The sequence below is a fragment of the Dendrobates tinctorius genome, unplaced genomic scaffold, assembly GCF_039654945.1.
Source record: "Dendrobates tinctorius isolate UK_male_01 unplaced genomic scaffold, ASM3965494v1 ptg000178l, whole genome shotgun sequence".
Taxonomy (NCBI): Eukaryota; Metazoa; Chordata; class Amphibia; order Anura; family Dendrobatidae; genus Dendrobates; species Dendrobates tinctorius.
Window position 1 is genome coordinate 940,147 of NW_027361845.1, and position 20,624 is coordinate 960,770.

General features: G+C 32.6%; 7 non-coding genes across 7 annotated transcripts; all 7 read left to right on the forward strand.

Annotated features, from left to right (window-relative positions):
* The first annotated feature begins 847 nt into the window (after nt 1-847).
* TRNAW-CCA (transfer RNA tryptophan (anticodon CCA)) lies at nt 848-919 on the forward strand. The gene has a single exon. It is a non-coding gene; the product is annotated as a tRNA-Trp (tRNA).
* A 1,416-nt stretch (nt 920-2,335) lies between these two features.
* On the forward strand, nt 2,336-2,407 carry TRNAW-CCA (transfer RNA tryptophan (anticodon CCA)). The gene has a single exon. It is a non-coding gene; the product is annotated as a tRNA-Trp (tRNA).
* Nucleotides 2,408-9,810: 7,403 nt separating this feature from the next.
* On the forward strand, nt 9,811-9,882 carry TRNAW-CCA (transfer RNA tryptophan (anticodon CCA)). The gene has a single exon. It is a non-coding gene; the product is annotated as a tRNA-Trp (tRNA).
* A 4,379-nt stretch (nt 9,883-14,261) lies between these two features.
* Nucleotides 14,262-14,333, forward strand: TRNAW-CCA (transfer RNA tryptophan (anticodon CCA)). The gene has a single exon. It is a non-coding gene; the product is annotated as a tRNA-Trp (tRNA).
* Nucleotides 14,334-15,750: 1,417 nt separating this feature from the next.
* Nucleotides 15,751-15,822, forward strand: TRNAW-CCA (transfer RNA tryptophan (anticodon CCA)). Its single transcript has one exon. It is a non-coding gene; the product is annotated as a tRNA-Trp (tRNA).
* A 1,415-nt stretch (nt 15,823-17,237) lies between these two features.
* Nucleotides 17,238-17,309, forward strand: TRNAW-CCA (transfer RNA tryptophan (anticodon CCA)). The gene has a single exon. It is a non-coding gene; the product is annotated as a tRNA-Trp (tRNA).
* A 1,415-nt stretch (nt 17,310-18,724) lies between these two features.
* On the forward strand, nt 18,725-18,796 carry TRNAW-CCA (transfer RNA tryptophan (anticodon CCA)). The gene has a single exon. It is a non-coding gene; the product is annotated as a tRNA-Trp (tRNA).
* The last annotated feature ends 1,828 nt before the right edge of the window (nt 18,797-20,624 follow it).

Sequence of the window (20,624 nt, forward strand, 5' to 3'; positions counted from 1 at the left end):
ATCAACAATACTTTGATGAGAAATATTATTGGGAATTGAGTTAAAAACATTAATAAATGTAATAAATGCCAGGAACACCTATCGCTTTGTTCATACCATTGTCGTCTTTGAATTTGTAAGAAAATCAGGCTTATTACTAGAATCTAAACTTTAAACTGGAAATCCCTGAATCGGAACGTGAAGATCCTAATTCATCCTTGTTATTACTTTTCTAAACTGTGATTTAAAGTAGCAAATTTCAAGATGGTGTCTGTATATTTCCTCATGCACTTTACAAGTGAATTATGGGAGCAAGCAAGTTTTACAGCTGTCCTCATACACTGACGGTAGTGCGCCTTACTCCTGGTCAGAATGATGCATGTTTAAATTATGTCACGTTCAAGTATCTCTTTCATCTTTTTAAAAGTTGATCGATGTTTGGGTTAAGATTGAAAACAGAAACTGCGTATTCTAACTGACAATAGATTATCATGATCTTGTTGCCACCTGTCAGGAAAGTGTTTGAAAAATTGCTTTTTTAATTCTACTGAATAAAATCTTTTCAACAATCCTTTGATGAGATATATCATTGGGAACTGAGTTCAAAACAGAAAATTTGTGGCAAGTCAGAAACACCTATTAATTTGTTCATACCATTGTCATCTTGGAATTTGTAAGAAAAAAGGGTTTATTACTATATTCTAAATTTTTAATTGGAAATCCCTGAATCTGAAAGTGAAGACCTTAATTCATCCTTGTTTATATCTTTTCCAAACTGTGATTATAAGTAGCAAATTTCAAGATGGTGTCCATATATTTTATCATGCACTTTTCATGTGAAGTATGGGAACAACAACACTTTTCAACTGACCTCGTGGCGCAACGGTAGTGCGTCTGACTCCAGATCAGAAGGTTGCGTCTTCAAATCACGTCGGGGTCAATCAGCTCTTTATGTCTTTTCATATCTTGATTGATGTTTGGGTTATTATTGAAAACAGTAACTGCGTAGTCCAACTGACAAAAGTTAACTCGACTTTGTTGCTACCAGGCTGCAGTGTTTAAGAAACTGCATTTTTTAGTTCTACAGATTATAATCGTTTCAAGAGGACTTTGATAAGAATTGTTATTGGGAATTGAGTTCCAAACATTAATAAATGTAATTAATACCATAAGCACCTATTAATTTATTTTTACCATTGCCATCTTTGAATTTGTAAGAAAAGAGGGTTTATTACCAGATTCTTAATTTTTGACTGGAAATCACTGAATCTGATTGTGAAGATCTAAATTCAACTGTAGTGCTTCTGAATCCATATCAGAAAGTTGTGTATTCAAATCACGTCATGGTCAAGCAGCTCTTTCATATTTTTATAGCTTGATCGATGTTTGGGTTAAGATTGAAAACAGAAACTGGGTAATCCAACTGAAAATAGATTAACACAACGTTGTTGACACAGGTCAGAACAGTTTTTATAAAAGTGTTTTTTTAATTCTATAGATTAAAATCTTATCAACAATTCTTTGATGAGAAATATTATTGGGAATTGAGTTAAAAACATTAATAAATGTAATAAATGCCAGGAACACCTATCGCTTTGTTCATACCATTGTCGTCTTTGAATTTGTAAGAAAATCAGGCTTATTACTAGAATCTAAACTTTAAACTGGAAATCCCTGAATCGGAACGTGAAGATCCTAATTCATCCTTGTTATTACTTTTCTAAACTGTGATTTAAAGTAGCAAATTTCAAGATGGTGTCTGTATATTTCCTCATGCACTTTACAAGTGAATTATGGGAGCAAGCAAGTTTTACAGCTGTCCTCATACACTGACGGTAGTGCGCCTTACTCCTGGTCAGAATGATGCATGTTTAAATTATGTCACGTTCAAGTATCTCTTTCATCTTTTTAAAAGTTGATCGATGTTTGGGTTAAGATTGAAAACAGAAACTGCGTATTCTAACTGACAATAGATTATCATGATCTTGTTGCCACCTGTCAGGAAAGTGTTTGAAAAATTGCTTTTTTAATTCTACTGAATAAAATCTTTTCAACAATCCTTTGATGAGATATATCATTGGGAACTGAGTTCAAAACAGAAAATTTGTGGCAAGTCAGAAACACCTATTAATTTGTTCATACCATTGTCATCTTGGAATTTGTAAGAAAAAAGGGTTTATTACTATATTCTAAATTTTTAATTGGAAATCCCTGAATCTGAAAGTGAAGACCTTAATTCATCCTTGTTTATATCTTTTCCAAACTGTGATTATAAGTAGCAAATTTCAAGATGGTGTCCATATATTTTATCATGCACTTTTCATGTGAAGTATGGGAACAACAACACTTTTCAACTGACCTCGTGGCGCAACGGTAGTGCGTCTGACTCCAGATCAGAAGGTTGCGTCTTCAAATCACGTCGGGGTCAATCAGCTCTTTATGTCTTTTCATATCTTGATTGATGTTTGGGTTATTATTGAAAACAGTAACTGCGTAGTCCAACTGACAAAAGTTAACTCGACTTTGTTGCTACCAGGCTGCAGTGTTTAAGAAACTGCATTTTTTAGTTCTACAGATTATAATCGTTTCAAGAGGACTTTGATAAGAATTGTTATTGGGAATTGAGTTCCAAACATTAATAAATGTAATTAATACCATAAGCACCTATTAATTTATTTTTACCATTGCCATCTTTGAATTTGTAAGAAAAGAGGGTTTATTACCAGATTCTTAATTTTTGACTGGAAATCACTGAATCTGATTGTGAAGATCTTAATTCAACTGTAGTGCTTCTGAATCCATATCAGAAAGTTGTGTATTCAAATCACGTCATGGTCAAGCAGCTCTTTCATATTTTTATAGCTTGATCGATGTTTGGGTTAAGATTGAAAACAGAAACTGGGTAATCCAACTGAAAATAGATTAACACAACGTTGTTGACACAGGTCAGAACAGTTTTTAAAAAAGTGTTTTTTTAATTCTATAGATTAAAATCTTATCAACAATACTTTGATGAGAAATATTATTGGGAATTGAGTTAAAAAAATTAATAAATGTAATAAATGCCAGGAACACCTATCGCTTTGTTCATACCATTGTCATCTTTGAATTTGTAAGAAAATCAGGCTTATTACTAGAATCTAAACTTTAAACTGGAAATCCCTGAATCGGAACGTGAAGATCCTAATTCATCCTTGTTATTACTTTTCTAAACTGTGATTTAAAGTAGCAAATTTCAAGATGGTGTCTGTATACTTCCTCATGCACTTTACAAGTGAATTATGGGAGCAAGCAAGTTTTACAGCTGTCCTCATACACTGACGGTAGTGCGCCTTACTCCTGGTCAGAATGATGCATGTTTAAATTATGTCACGTTCAAGTATCTCTTTCATCTTTTTAAAAGTTGATCGATGTTTGGGTTAAGATTGAAAACAGAAACTGCGTATTCTAACTGACAATAGATTATCATGATCTTGTTGCCACCTGTCAGGAAAGTGTTTGAAAAATTGCTTTTTTAATTCTACTGAATAAAATCTTTTCAACAATCCTTTGATGAGATATATCATTGGGAACTGAGTTCAAAACAGAAAATTTGTGGCAAGTCAGAAACACCTATTAATTTGTTCATACCATTGTCATCTTGGAATTTGTAAGAAAAAAGGGTTTATTACTATATTCTAAATTTTTAATTGGAAATCCCTGAATCTGAAAGTGAAGACCTTAATTCATCCTTGTTTATATCTTTTCCAAACTGTGATTATAAGTAGCAAATTTCAAGATGGTGTCCATATATTTTATCATGCACTTTTCATGTGAAGTATGGGAACAACAACACTTTTCAACTGACCTCGTGGCGCAACGTTAGTGCGTCTGACTCCAGATCAGAAGGTTGCGTCTTCAAATCACGTCGGGGTCAATCAGCTCTTTATGTCTTTTCATATCTTGATTGATGTTTGGGTTATTATTGAAAACAGTAACTGCGTAGTCCAACTGACAAAAGTTAACTCGACTTTGTTGCTACCAGGCTGCAGTGTTTAAGAAACTGCATTTTTTAGTTCTACAGATTATAATCGTTTCAAGAGGACTTTGATAAGAATTGTTATTGGGAATTGAGTTCCAAACATTAATAAATGTAATTAATGCCATAAGCACCTATTAATTTATTTTTACCATTGCCATCTTTGAATTTGTAAGAAAAGAGGGTTTATTACCAGATTCTTAATTTTTGACTGGAAATCACTGAATCTGATTGTGAAGATCTTAATTCAACTGTAGTGCTTCTGAATCCATATCAGAAAGTTGTGTATTCAAATCACGTCATGGTCAAGCAGCTCTTTCATATTTTTATAGCTTGATCGATGTTTGGGTTAAGATTGAAAACAGAAACTGGGTAATCCAACTGAAAATAGATTAACACAACGTTGTTGACACAGGTCAGAACAGTTTTTAAAAAAGTGTTTTTTTAATTCTATAGATTAAAATCTTATCAACAATACTTTGATGAGAAATATTATTGGGAATTGAGTTAAAAAAATTAATAAATGTAATAAATGCCAGGAACACCTATCGCTTTGTTCATACCATTGTCATCTTTGAATTTGTAAGAAAATCAGGCTTATTACTAGAATCTAAACTTTAAACTGGAAATCCCTGAATCGGAACGTGAAGATCCTAATTCATCCTTGTTATTACTTTTCTAAACTGTGATTTAAAGTAGCAAATTTCAAGATTGTGTCTGTATATTTCCTCATGCACTTTACAAGTGAATTATGGGAGCAAGCAAGTTTTACAGCTGTCCTCATACACTGACGGTAGTGCGCCTTACTCCTGGTCAGAATGATGCATGTTTAAATTATGTCATGTTCAAGTATCTCTTTCATCTTTTTAAAAGTTGATCGATGTTTGGGTTAAGATTGAAAACAGAAACTGCGTATTCTAACTGACAATAGATTATCATGATCTTGTTGCCACCTGTCAGGAAAGTGTTTGAAAAATTGCTTTTTTAATTCTACTGAATAAAATCTTTTCAACAATCCTTTGATGAGATATATCATTGGGAACTGAGTTCAAAACAGAAAATTTGTGGCAAGTCAGAAACACCTATTAATTTGTTCACACCATTCTCATCTTTGAATTTGTAAGAAAAAATGGTTTATTACTATATTCTAAATTTTTAGTTGGAAATCCCTGAATCTGAAAGTGAAGATCTTAATTCATCCTTGTTTATATCTTTTCCAAACTGTGATTATAAGAAGCAAATTTCAAGATGGTGTCCATATATTTTATCATGCACTTTTCATGTGAAGTATGGGAGCAACAACACTTTTCAACTGACCTCATGGCGCAACGGTAGCGCGTCTGACTCCATATCAGAAGGTTGCGTGTTCAAATCACGTCGGCGTCAATATGCTCTTTTCATATCTTGATTGATGATCTCGGGGTCTTTTCATATCTTGATTGATGTTTGGGTTATTATTGAAAACAGTAACTGCGTAGTCCAACTGACAAAAGTTAACTCGACTTTGTTGCTACCAGGCTGCAGTGTTTAAGAAACTGCATTTTTTAGTTCTACAGATTATAATCGTTTCAAGAGGACTTTGATAAGAATTGTTATTGGGAATTGAGTTGCAAACATTAATAAATGTAATTAATGCCATAAGCACCTATTAATTTATTTTTACCATTGCCATCTTTGAATTTGTAAGAAAAGAGGGTTTATTACCAGATTCTTAATTTTTGACTGGAAATCACTGAATCTGATTGTGAAGATCTTAATTGAACTGTAGTGCTTCTGAGTCCATATCAGAAAGTTGTGTATTCAAATCACGTCATGGTCAAGCAGCTCTTTCATATTTTTATAGCTTGATCGATGTTTGGGTTAAGATTGAAAACAGAAACTGGGTAATCCAACTGAAAATAGATTAACACAACGTTGTTGACACAGGTCAGAACTGTTTTTAAAAAAGTGTTTTTTTAATTCTATAGATTAAAATCTTATCAACAATACTTTGATGAGAAATATTATTGGGAATTGAGTTAAAAACATTAATAAATGTAATAAATGCCAGGAACACCTATCGCTTTGTTCATACCATTGTCATCTTTGAATTTGTAAGAAAATCAGGCTTATTACTAGAATCCAAACTTTAAACTGGAAATCCCTGAATCGGAACGTGAAGATCCTAATTCATCCTTGTTATTACTTTTCTAAACTGTGATTTAAAGTAGCAAATTTCAAGATGGTGTCTGTATATTTCCTCATGCACTTTACAAGTGAATTATGGGAGCAAGCAAGTTTTACAGCTGTCCTCATACACTGACGGTAGTGCGCCTTACTCCTGGTCAGAATGATGCATGTTTAAATTATGTCATGTTCAAGTATCTCTTTCATCTTTTTAAAAGTTGATCGATGTTTGGGTTAAGATTGAAAACAGAAACTGCGTATTCTAACTGACAATAGATTATCATGATCTTGTTGCCACATGTCAGGAAAGTGTTTGAAAAATTGCTTTTTTAATTCTACTGAATAAAATCTTTTCAACAATCCTTTGATGAGATATATCATTGGGAACTGAGTTCAAAACAGGAAATTTGTGGCAAGTCAGAAACACCTATTAATTTGTTCATACCATTGTCATCTTTGAATTTGTAAGAAAAAAGGGTTTATTACTATATTCTAAATTTTTAATTGGAAATCCCTGAATCTGAAAGTGAAGACCTTAATTCATCCTTGTTTATATCTTTTCCAAACTGTAATTATAAGTAGCAAATTTCAAGATGGTGTCCATATATTTTATCATGCACTTTTCATGTGAAGTATGGGAGCAACAACACTTTTCAAATGACCTCGTGGCGAAACGGTAGCAAATCAGAAGGTTGCGTGTTGAAATCACGTCGGGGTCAATCAGCTCTTTATGTCTTTTCATATCTTGATTGATGTTTGGGTTATTATTGAAAACAGTAACTGCATAGTCCAACTTGACAAAAGTTAACTCGACTTTGTTGCTACCAGGCTGCAGTGTTTAAGAAACTGCATTTTTTAGTTCTACAGATTATAATCGTTTCAAGAGGACTTTGATAAGAATTGTTATTGGGAATTGAGTTCCAAACATTAATAAATGTAATTAATACCATAAGCACCTATTAATTTATTTTTACCATTGCCATCTTTGAATTTGTAAGAAAAGAGGGTTTATTACCAGATTCTTAATTTTTGACTGGAAATCACTGAATCTGATTGTGAAGATCTTAATTCAACTGTAGTGCTTCTGAATCCATATCAGAAAGTTGTGTATTCAAATCACGTCATGGTCAAGCAGCTCTTTCATATTTTTATAGCTTGATCGATGTTTGGGTTAAGATTGAAAACAGAAACTGGGTAATCCAACTGAAAATAGATTAACACAACGTTGTTGACACAGGTCAGAACAGTTTTTAAAAAAGTGTTTTTTTAATTCTATAGATTAAAATCTTATCAACAATACTTTGATGAGAAATATTATTGGGAATTGAGTTAAAAAAATTAATAAATGTAATAAATGCCAGGAACACCTCTCGCTTTGTTCATACCATTGTCATCTTTGAATTTGTAAGAAAATCAGGCTTATTACTAGAATCTAAACTTTAAACTGGAAATCCCTGAATCGGAACGTGAAGATCCTAATTCATCCTTGTTATTACTTTTCTAAACTGTGATTTAAAGTAGCAAATTTCAAGATTGTGTCTGTATATTTCCTCATGCACTTTACAAGTGAATTATGGGAGCAAGCAAGTTTTACAGCTGTCCTCATACACTGACGGTAGTGCGCCTTACTCCTGGTCAGAATGATGCATGTTTAAATTATGTCATGTTCAAGTATCTCTTTCATCTTTTTAAAAGTTGATCGATGTTTGGGTTAAGATTGAAAACAGAAACTGCGTATTCTAACTGACAATAGATTATCATGATCTTGTTGCCACCTGTCAGGAAAGTGTTTGAAAAATTGCTTTTTTAATTCTACTGAATAAAATCTTTTCAACAATCCTTTGATGAGATATATCATTGGGAACTGAGTTCAAAACAGAAAATTTGTGGCAAGTCAGAAACACCTATTAATTTGTTCACACCATTCTCATCTTTGAATTTGTAAGAAAAAATGGTTTATTACTATATTCTAAATTTTTAGTTGGAAATCCCTGAATCTGAAAGTGAAGATCTTAATTCATCCTTGTTTATATCTTTTCCAAACTGTGATTATAAGAAGCAAATTTCAAGATGGTGTCCATATATTTTATCATGCACTTTTCATGTGAAGTATGGGAGCAACAACACTTTTCAACTGACCTCATGGCGCAACGGTAGCGCGTCTGACTCCATATCAGAAGGTTGCGTGTTCAAATCACGTCGGCGTCAATATGCTCTTTTCATATCTTGATTGATGATCTCGGGGTCTTTTCATATCTTGATTGATGTTTGGGTTATTATTGAAAACAGTAACTGCGTAGTCCAACTGACAAAAGTTAACTCGACTTTGTTGCTACCAGGCTGCAGTGTTTAAGAAACTGCATTTTTTAGTTCTACAGATTATAATCGTTTCAAGAGGACTTTGATAAGAATTGTTATTGGGAATTGAGTTGCAAACATTAATAAATGTAATTAATGCCATAAGCACCTATTAATTTATTTTTACCATTGCCATCTTTGAATTTGTAAGAAAAGAGGGTTTATTACCAGATTCTTAATTTTTGAATGGAAATCACTGAATCTGATTGTGAAGATCTTAATTCAACTGTAGTGCTTCTGAATCCATATCAGAAAGTTGTGTATTCAAATCACGTCATGGTCAAGCAGCTCTTTCATATTTTTATAGCTTGATCGATGTTTGGGTTAAGATTGAAAACAGAAACTGGGTAATCCAACTGAAAATAGATTAACACAACGTTGTTGACACAGGTCAGAACAGTTTTTAAAAAAGTGTTTTTTTAATTCTATAGATTAAAATCTTATCAACAATACTTTGATGAGAAATATTATTGGGAATTGAGTTAAAAACATTATTAAATGTAATAAATGCCAGGAACACCTATCGCTTTGTTCATACCATTGTCATCTTTGAATTTGTAAGAAAGTAAGGCTTTTTACTAGAATCTAAACTTTAAACTGGAAATCCCTGAATCGGAACGTGAAGATCCTAATTCATCCTTGTTATTACTTTTCTAAACTGTGATTTAAAGTAGCAAATTTCAAGATGGTGTCTGTATATTTCCTCATGCACTTTACAAGTGAATTATGGGAGCAAGCAAGTTTTACAGCTGTCCTCATACACTGACGGTAGTGCGCCTTACTCCTGGTCAGAATGATGCATGTTTAAATTATGTTACGTTCAAGTATCTCTTTCATCTTTTTAAAAGTTGATCGATGTTTGGGTTAAGATTGAAAACAGAAACTGCGTATTCTAACTGACAATAGATTATCATGATCTTGTTGCCACCTGTCAGGAAAGTGTTTGAAAAATTGCTTTTTTAATTCTACTGAATAAAATCTTTTCAACAATCCTTTGATGAGATATATCATTGGGAACTGAGTTCAAAACAGAAAATTTGTGGCAAGTCAGAAACACCTATTAATTTGTTCATACCATTGTCATCTTGGAATTTGTAAGAAAAAAGGGTTTATTACTATATTCTAAATTTTTAATTGGAAATCCCTGAATCTGAAAGTGAAGACCTTAATTCATCCTTGTTTATATCTTTTCCAAACTGTGATTATAAGTAGCAAATTTCAAGATGGTGTCCATATATTTTATCATGCACTTTTCATGTGAAGTATGGGAACAACAACACTTTTCAACTGACCTCGTGGCGCAACGGTAGTGCGTCTGACTCCAGATCAGAAGGTTGCGTCTTCAAATCACGTCGGGGTCGATCAGCTCTTTATGTCTTTTCATATCTTGATTGATGTTTGGGTTATTATTGAAAACAGTAACTGCGTAGTCCAACTGACAAAAGTTAACTCGACTTTGTTGCTACCAGGCTGCAGTGTTTAAGAAACTGCATTTTTTAGTTCTACAGATTATAATCGTTTCAAGAGGACTTTGATAAGAATTGTTATTGGGAATTGAGTTCCAAACATTAATAAATGTAATTAATACCATAAGCACCTATTAATTTATTTTTACCATTGCCATCTTTGAATTTGTAAGAAAAGAGGGTTTATTACCAGATTCTTAATTTTTGACTGGAAATCACTGAATCTGATTGTGAAGATCTTAATTGAACTGTAGTGCTTCTGAGTCCATATCAGAAAGTTGTGTATTCAAATCACGTCATGGTCAAGCAGCTCTTTCATATTTTTATAGCTTGATCGATGTTTGGGTTAAGATTGAAAACAGAAACTGGGTAATCCAACTGAAAATAGATTAACACAACGTTGTTGACACAGGTCAGAACTGTTTTTAAAAAAGTGTTTTTTTAATTCTATAGATTAAAATCTTATCAACAATACTTTGATGAGAAATATTATTGGGAATTGAGTTAAAAACATTAATAAATGTAATAAATGCCAGGAACACCTATCGCTTTGTTCATACCATTGTCATCTTTGAATTTGTAAGAAAATCAGGCTTATTACTAGAATCTAAACTTTAAACTGGAAATCCCTGAATCGGAACGTGAAGATCCTAATTCATCCTTGTTATTACTTTTCTAAACTGTGATTTAAAGTAGCAAATTTCAAGATGGTGTCTGTATATTTCCTCATGCACTTTACAAGTGAATTATGGGAGCAAGCAAGTTTTACAGCTGTCCTCATACACTGACGGTAGTGCGCCTTACTCCTGGTCAGAATGATGCATGTTTAAATTATGTCATGTTCAAGTATCTCTTTCATCTTTTTAAAAGTTGATCGATGTTTGGGTTAAGATTGAAAACAGAAACTGCGTATTCTAACTGACAATAGATTATCATGATCTTGTTGCCACATGTCAGGAAAGTGTTTGAAAAATTGCTTTTTTAATTCTACTGAATAAAATCTTTTCAACAATCCTTTGATGAGATATATCATTGGGAACTGAGTTCAAAACAGGAAATTTGTGGCAAGTCAGAAACACCTATTAATTTGTTCATACCATTGTCATCTTTGAATTTGTAAGAAAAAAGGGTTTATTACTATATTCTAAATTTTTAATTGGAAATCCCTGAATCTGAAAGTGAAGACCTTAATTCATCCTTGTTTATATCTTTTCCAAACTGTAATTATAAGTAGCAAATTTCAAGATGGTGTCCATATATTTTATCATGCACTTTTCATGTGAAGTATGGGAGCAACAACACTTTTCAAATGACCTCGTGGCGAAACGGTAGCAAATCAGAAGGTTGCGTGTTCAAATCACGTCGGGGTCAATCAGCTCTTTATGTCTTTTCATATCTTGATTGATGTTTGGGTTATTATTGAAAACAGTAACTGCATAGTCCAACTTGACAAAAGTTAACTCGACTTTGTTGCTACCAGGCTGCAGTGTTTAAGAAACTGCATTTTTTAGTTCTACAGATTATAATCGTTTCAAGAGGACTTTGATAAGAATTGTTATTGGGAATTGAGATGCAAACATTAATAAATGTAATTAATGCCATAAGCACCTATTAATTTATTTTTACCATTGCCATCTTTGAATTTGTAAGAAAAGAGGGTTTATTACCAGATTCTTAATTTTTGAATGGAAATCACTGAATCTGATTGTGAAGATCTTAATTCAACTGTAGTGCTTCTGAATCCATATCAGAAAGTTGTGTATTCAAATCACGTCATGGTCAAGCAGCTCTTTCATATTTTTATAGCTTGATCGATGTTTGGGTTAAGATTGAAAACAGAAACTGGGTAATCCAACTGAAAATAGATTAACACAACGTTGTTGACACAGGTCAGAACAGTTTTTAAAAAAGTGTTTTTTTAATTCTATAGATTAAAATCTTATCAACAATACTTTGATGAGAAATATTATTGGGAATTGAGTTAAAAACATTAATAAATGTAATAAATGCCAGGAACACCTATCGCTTTGTTCATACCATTGTCATCTTTGAATTTGTAAGAAAGTAAGGCTTTTTACTAGAATCTAAACTTTAAACTGGAAATCCCTGAATCGGAACGTGAAGATCCTAATTCATCCTTGTTATTACTTTTCTAAACTGTGATTTAAAGTAGCAAATTTCAAGATGGTGTCTGTATATTTCCTCATGCACTTTACAAGTGAATTATGGGAGCAAGCAAGTTTTACAGCTGTCCTCATACACTGACGGTAGTGCGCCTTACTCCTGGTCAGAATGATGCATGTTTAAATTATGTCACGTTCAAGTATCTCTTTCATCTTTTTAAAAGTTGATCAATGTTTGGGTTAAGATTGAAAACAGAAACTGCGTATTCTAACTGACAATAGATTATCATGATCTTGTTGCCACCTGTCAGGAAAGTGTTTGAAAAATTGCTTTTTTAATTCTACTGAATAAAATCTTTTCAACAATCCTTTGATGAGATATATCATTGGGAACTGAGTTCAAAACAGAAAATTTGTGGCAAGTCAGAAACACCTATTAATTTGTTCATACCATTGTCATCTTTGAATTTGTAAGAAAAAAGGGTTTATTACTATATTCTAAATTTTTAATTGGAAATCCCTGAATCTGAAAGTGAAGATCTTGATTCATCCTTGTTTATTTCTTTTCCAAACTGTGATTATAAGTAGCAAATTTCAAGATGGTGTCCATATATTTTATCATGCACTTTTCATGTGAAGTATGGGAGCAACAACACTTTTCAAATGACCTCGTGGCGCAACGGTATTGCGTCTGACGCCATATCAGAATGTTGCGTGTTCAAATCACATCGGGGTCAATCAGCTCTTTATGTCTTTTCATATCTTGATTGATGTTTGGTTATTATTGAAAACAGTAACTGCGTAGTCCAACTGACAAAAGTTAACTCGACTTTGTTGCTACCAGGCTGCAGTGTTTAAGAAACTGCATTTTTTAGTTCTACAGATTATAATCGTTTCAAGAGGACTTTGATAAGAAATGTTATTGGGAATTGAGTTCCAAACATTAATAAATGTAATTAATGCCATAAGCACCTATTAATTTATTTTTACCATTGCCATCTTTGAATTTGTAAGAAAAGAGGGTTTATTACCAGATTCTTAATTTTTGACTGGAAATCACTGAATCTGATTGTGAAGATCTTAATTCAACTGTAGTGCTTCTGAATCCATATCAGAAAGTTGTGTATTCAAATCACGTCATGGTCAAGCAGCTCTTTCATATTTTTATAGCTTGATCGATGTTTGGGTTAAGATTGAAAACAGAAACTGGGTAATCCAACTGAAAATAGATTAACACAACGTTGTTGACACAGGTCAGAACAGTTTTTAAAAAAGTGTTTTTTTAATTCTATAGATTAAAATCTTATCAACAATACTTTGATGAGAAATATTATTGGGAATTGAGTTAAAAACATTAATAAATGTAATAAATGCCAGGAACACCTATCGCTTTGTTCATACCATTGTCATCTTTGAATTTGTAAGAAAATCAGGCTTATTACTAGAATCTAAACTTTAAACTGGAAATCCCTGAATCGGAACGTGAAGATCCTAATTCATCCTTGTTATTACTTTTCTAAACTGTGATTTAAAGTAGCAAATTTCAAGATGGTGTCTGTATATTTCCTCATGCACTTTACAAGTGAATTATGGGACCAAGCAAGTTTTACAGCTGTCCTCATACACTGACGGTAGTGCGCCTTACTCCTGGTCAGAATGATGCATGTTTAAATTATGTCACGTTTAAGTATCTCTTTCATCTTTTTAAAAGTTGATCGATGTTTGGGTTAAGATTGAAAACAGAAACTGCGTATTCTAACTGACAATAGATTATCATGATCTTGTTGCCACCTGTCAGGAAAGTGTTTGAAAAATTGCTTTTTTAATTCTACTGAATAAAATCTTTTCAACAATCTTTGATGAGATATATCATTGGGAACTGAGTTCAAAACAGAAAATTTGTGGCAAATCAGAAACACCTATTAATTTGTTCATACCATTGTCATCTTTGAATTTGTAAGAAAAAAGGGTTTATTACTATATTCTAAATTTTTAATTGGAAATCCCTGAATCTGAAAGTGAAGACCTTAATTCATCCTTGTTTATATCTTTTCCAAACTGTGATTATAAGTAGCAAATTTCAAGATGATGTCCATATATTTTATCATGCACTTTTCATGTGAAGTATGGGAGCAACAACACGGTTCAAATGACCTCGTGGCGCAACGGTAGCGCGTCTGACTCCAGATCAGAAGGTTGCGTGTTCAAATCACGTCGAGGTCAATCAGCTCTTTATGTCTTTTCATATCTTGATTGATGTTTGGGTTATTATTGAAAACAGCAACTGCGTAGTCCAACTTGACAAAAGTTAAACTCGACTTTGTTGCTACCAGGCTGCAGTGTTTAAGAAACTGCATTTTTTAGTTCTACAGATTATAATCGTTTCAAGAGGACTTTGATAAGAATTGTTATTGGGAATTGAGTTCCAAACATTAATAAATGTAATTAATGCCATAAGCACCTATTAATTTATTTTTACCATTGCCATCTTTGAATTTGTAAGAAAAGAGGGTTTATTACCAGATTCTTAATTTTTGACTGGAAATCACTGAATCTGATTGTGAAGATCTTAATTCAACTGTAGTGCTTTTGAATCCATATCAGAAAGTTGTGTATTCAAATCACGTCATGGTCAAGCAGCTCTTTCATATTTTTTAGCTTGATCGATGTTTGGGTTAAGATTGAAAACAGAAACTGGGTAATCCAACTGAAAATAGATTGACACAACGTTGTTGACACAGGTCAGAACAGTTTTTAAAAAAGTGTTTTTTTAATTCTATAGATTAAAATCTTATCAACAATACTTTGATGAGAAATATTATTGGGAATTGAGTTAAAAACATTAATAAATGTAATAAATGCCAGGAACACCTATCGCTTTGTTCATACCATTGTCATCTTTGAATTTGTAAGAAAATCAGGCTTATTACTAGAATCTAAACTTTAAACTGGAAATCTCTGAATCGGAACGTGAAGATCCTAATTCATCCTTGTTATTACTTTTCTAAACTGTGATTTAAAGTAGCAAATTTCAAGATGGTGTCTGTATATTTCCTCATGCACTTTACAAGTGAATTATGAGAGCAAGCAAGTTTTACAGCTGTCCTCATACACTGACGGTAGTGCGCCTTACTCCTGGTCAGAATGATGCATGTTTAAATTATGTCATGTTCAAGTATCTCTTTCATCTTTTTAAAAGTTGATCGATGTTTGGGTTAAGATTGAAAACAGAAACTGCGTATTCTAACTGACAATAGATTATCATGATCTTGTTGCCACCTGTCAGGAAAGTGTTTGAAAAATTGCTTTTTTAATTCTACTGAATAAAATCTTTTCAACAATACTTTGATGAGATATATCATTGGGAACTGAGTTCAAAACAGGAAATTTGTGGCAAGTCAGAAACACTTATTAATTTGTTCATACCATTGTCATCTTTGAATTTGTAAGAAAAAAGGGTTTATTACTATATTCTAAATTTTTAATTGGAAATCCCTGAATCTGAAAGTGAAGATCTTAATTCATCCTTGTTTATATCTTTTCCAAACTGTGATTATAAGTAGCAAATTTCAAGATGGTGTCCATATATTTTATCATGCACTTTTCATGTGAAGTATGGGAGCAACAACACTTTTCAACTGACCTCGTGGCGCAACGGTAGCGTGTCTGACTCCAGATCAGAAAGTTGCGTCTTCAAATCACGTCGGGGTCAATCAGCTCTTTATGTCTTTTCATATCTTGATTGATATTTGGGTTATTATTGAAAACAGTAACTGCGTAGTCCAACTGACAAAAGTTAACTCGACTTTTTTGCTACCAGGCTGCAGAGTTTAAGAAACTGCATTTTTTAGTTCTACAGATTATAATCGTTTCAAGAGGACTTTGATAAGAATTGTTATTGGGAATTGAGTTCCAAACATTAATAAATGTAATTAATGCCATAGGCACCTATTAATTTATTTTTACCATTGCCATCTTTGAATATGTAAGAAAAGAGGGTTTATTACCAGATTCTTAATTTTTGACTGGAAATCACTGAATCTGATTGTGACGATCTTAATTCAACTGTAGTGCTTCTGAATCCATATCAGAAAGTTGTGTATTCAAATCACGTCATGGTCAAGCAGCTCTTTCATATTTTTTAGTTTGATCGATGTTTGGGTTAAGATTGAAAACAGAAACTGGGTAATCCAACTGAAAATAGATTAACACAACGTTGTTGACACAGGTCAGAACAGTTTTTAAAAAAGTGTTTTTTTAATTCTATAGATTAAAATCTTATCAACAATACTTTGATGAGAAATATTATTGGTAATTGAGTTAAAAACATTAATAAATGTAATAAATGCCAGGAACACCTATCGCTTTGTTCATACCATTGTCATCTTTGAATTTGTAAGAAAATCAGGCTTATTACTAGAGTCTAAACTTTAAACTGGAAATCCCTGAATTGGAACGTGAAGATCCTAATTCATCCTTGTTATTACTTTTCTAAACTGTGATTTAAAGTAGCAAATTTCAATATGGTGTCTGTATATTTCCTCATGCACTTTACAAGTGAATTATGGGAGCAAGCAAGTTTTACAGCTGTCCTCATACACTGACGGTAGTGCGCCTTACTCCTGGTCAGAATGATGCATGTTTAAATTATGTCATGTTCAAGTATCTCTTTCATCTTTTTAAAAGTTGATCGATGTTTGGGTTAAGATTGAAAACAGAAACTGCGTATTCTAACTGACAATAGATTATCATGATCTTGTTGCCACATGTCAGGAAAGTGTTTGAAAAATTGTTTTTTTAATTCTACTGAATAAAATCTTTTCAACAATCCTTTGATGAGATATATCATTGGGAACTGAGTTCAAAACAGGAAATTTGTGGCAAGTCAGAAACACCTATTAATTTGTTCATACCATTGTCATCTTTGAATTTGTAAGAAAAAAGGGTTTATTACTATATTCTAAATTTTTAATTGGAAATCCCTGAATCTGAAAGTGAAGATCTTAATTCATCCTTGTTTATATCTTTTCCAAACTGTGATTATAAGTAGCAAATTTCAAGATGGTGTCCATATATTTTATCATGCACTTTTCATGTGAAGTATGGGAGCAACAACACTTTTCAACTGACCTCGTGGCGCAACGGTAGCGTGTCTGACTCCAGATCAGAAAGTTGCGTCTTCAAATCACGTCGGGGTCAATCAGCTCTTTATGTCTTTTCATATCTTGATTGATATTTGGGTTATTATTGAAAACAGTAACTGCGTAGTCCAACTGACAAAAGTTAACTCGACTTTTTTGCTACCAGGCTGCAGAGTTTAAGAAACTGCATTTTTTAGTTCTACAGATTATAATCGTTTCAAGAGGACTTTGATAAGAATTGTTATTGGGAATTGAGTTCCAAACATTAATAAATGTAATTAATGCCATAGGCACCTATTAATTTATTTTTACCATTGCCATCTTTGAATATGTAAGAAAAGAGGGTTTATTACCAGATTCTTAATTTTTGACTGGAAATCACTGAATCTGATTGTGACGATCTTAATTCAACTGTAGTGCTTCTGAATCCATATCAGAAAGTTGTGTATTCAAATCACGTCATGGTCAAGCAGCTCTTTCATATTTTTTAGTTTGATCGATGTTTGGGTTAAGATTGAAAACAGAAACTGGGTAATCCAACTGAAAATAGATTAACACAACGTTGTTGACACAGGTCAGAACAGTTTTTAAAAAAGTGTTTTTTTAATTCTATAGATTAAAATCTTATCAACAATACTTTGATGAGAAATATTATTGGTAATTGAGTTAAAAACATTAATAAATGTAATAAATGCCAGGAACACCTATCGCTTTGTTCATACCATTGTCATCTTTGAATTTGTAAGAAAATCAGGCTTATTACTAGAGTCTAAACTTTAAACTGGAAATCCCTGAATTGGAACGTGAAGATCCTAATTCATCCTTGTTATTACTTTTCTAAACTGTGATTTAAAGTAGCAAATTTCAATATGGTGTCTGTATATTTCCTCATGCACTTTACAAGTGAATTATGGGAGCAAGCAAGTTTTACAGCTGTCCTCATACACTGACGGTAGTGCGCCTTACTCCTGGTCAGAATGATGCATGTTTAAATTATGTCATGTTCAAGTATCTCTTTCATCTTTTTAAAAGTTGATCGATGTTTGGGTTAAGATTGAAAACAGAAACTGCGTATTCTAACTGACAATAGATTATCATGATCTTGTTGCCACATGTCAGGAAAGTGTTTGAAAAATTGTTTTTTTAATTCTACTGAATAAAATCTTTTCAACAATCCTTTGATGAGATATATCATTGGGAACTGAGTTCAAAACAGGAAATTTGTGGCAAGTCAGAAACACCTATTAATTTGTTCATACCATTGTCATCTTTGAATTTGTAAGAAAAAAGGGTTTATTACTATATTCTAAATTTTTAATTGGAAATCCCTGAATCTGAAAGTGAAGACCTTAATTCATCCTTGTTTATATCTTTTCCAAACTGTGATTATAAGTAGCAAATTTCAAGATGGTGTCCATATATTTTATCATGCACTTTTCATGTGAAGTATGGGAGCAACAACACTTTTCAACTGACCTCGTGGCGCAACGATAGCGCGTCCGACTCCAGATCAGAAGGTTGCGTGTTCAAATCACGTCGAGGTCAATCAGCTCTTTATGTCTTTTCATATCTTGATTGATGTTTGGGTTATTATTGAAAACAGCAACTGCGTAGTCCAACTTGACAAAAGTTAACTCGACTTTGTTGCTACCAGGCTGCAGTGTTTAAGAAACTGCATTTTTTAGTTCTACAGATTATAATCGTTTCAAGAGGACTTTGATAAGAATTGTTATTGGGAATTGAGTTCCAAACATTAATAAATGTAATTAATGCCATAAGCACCTATTAATTTATTTTTACCATTGCCATCTTTGAATTTGTAAGAAAAGAGGGTTTATTACCAGATTCTTAATTTTTGACTGGAAATCACTGAATCTGAATGTAAAGATCTTAATTCAACTGTAGTGCTTCTGAATCCATATCAGAAAGTTGTGTATTCAAATCACGTCATGGTCAAGCAGCTCTTTCATATTTTTTAGCTTGATCGATGTTTGGGTTAAGATTGAAAACAGAAACTGGGTAATCCAACTGAAAATAGATTAACACAACGTTGTTGACACAGGTCAGAACAGTTTTTAAAAAAGTGTTTTTTTAATTCTATAGATTAAAATCTTATCAACAATACTTTGATGAGAAATATTAATGGGAATTGAGTTAATAACATTAATAAATGTAATAAATGCCAGGAACACCTATCGCTTTGTTCATACCATTGTCATCTCTGAATTTGTAAGAAAATCAGGCTTATTACTAGAATCTAAACTTTAAACTGGAAATCCCTGAATCGGAACGTGAAGATCCTAATTCATCCTTGTTATTACTTTTCTAAACTGTGATTTAAAGTAGCAAATTTCAAGATGGTGTCTGTATATTTCCTCATGCACTTTACAAGTGAATTATGGGAGCAAGCAAGGTTTACAGCTGTCCTCATACACTGACGGTAGTGCGCCTTACTCCTGGTCATAATGATGCATGTTTAAATTATGTCACGTTCAAGTATCTCTTTCATCTTTTTAAAAGTTGATCGATGTTTGGGTTAAGATTGAAAACAGAAACTGCGTATTCTAACTGACAATAGATTATCATGATCTTGTTGCCACCTGTCAGGAAAGTGTTTGAAAAATTGCTTTTTTAATTCTACTGAATAAAATCTTTTCAACAATCCTTTGATGAGATATATCATTGGGAACTGAGTTCAAAACAGGAAATTTGTGGCAAGTCAGAAACACCTATTAATTTGTTCATACCATTGTCATCTTTGAATTTGTAAGAAAAAAGGGTTTATTACTATATTCTAAATTTTTAATTGGAAATCCCTGAATCTGAAAGTGAAGACCTTAATTCATCCTTGTTTATATCTTTTCCAAACTGTGATTATAAGTAGCAAATTTCAAGATGGTGTCCATATATTTTATCATGCACTTTTCATGTGAAGTATGGGAGCAACAACACTTTTCAACTGACCTCGTGGCGCAATGGTAGCGTGTCTTACTCCATATCAGAATGTTGCGTGTTCAAATCACGTCGGGGTCAATCAGCTCTTTATGTCTTTTCATATCTTGATTGATGTTTGGGTTATTATTGAAAACAGTAACTGTGTAGTCCAACTGACAAAAGTTAACTCGACTTTGTTGCTACCAAGCTGCAGTGTTTAAGAAAATGCATTTTTTAGTTCTACAGATTATAATCGTTTCAAGAGGACTTTGATAAGAACTGTTATTGTGAATTGAGTTCCAAACATTAATAAATGTAATTAATGCCATAAGCACCTATTAATTTATTTTTACCATTGACATCTTTGAATTTGTAAGAAAAGAGGGTTTATTACCAGATTCTTAATTTTTGACTGGAAATCACTGAATCTGATTGTGAA